We start from the raw sequence: 250 nt of genomic DNA on the forward strand, positions 1-250 counted from the left end.
TATGTTTTTCAAAATGTTAGTTAATTTAGTTTAATTGATCTCATATTATTATTTTCATGTTTTAAGTTTGTTAGTTTTAATTTTCGATTGATGGTAGTTTAGTTCATATGTTATTCAAAATTTTAGTTAATTCTTGTGTAGTTTTGCTCAGGTTTTAGAATTGTTAATTTTAGTTTTTGATTAACCCTTAATTAGTTCATGGGTTTGATTAGAATTACATGTTTGTTTTACTACATTCACATTATTATAT

This window comes from Vitis riparia, chromosome 13, assembly GCF_004353265.1.
Source record: "Vitis riparia cultivar Riparia Gloire de Montpellier isolate 1030 chromosome 13, EGFV_Vit.rip_1.0, whole genome shotgun sequence".
In the NCBI taxonomy this organism is placed as follows: domain Eukaryota; kingdom Viridiplantae; phylum Streptophyta; class Magnoliopsida; order Vitales; family Vitaceae; genus Vitis; species Vitis riparia.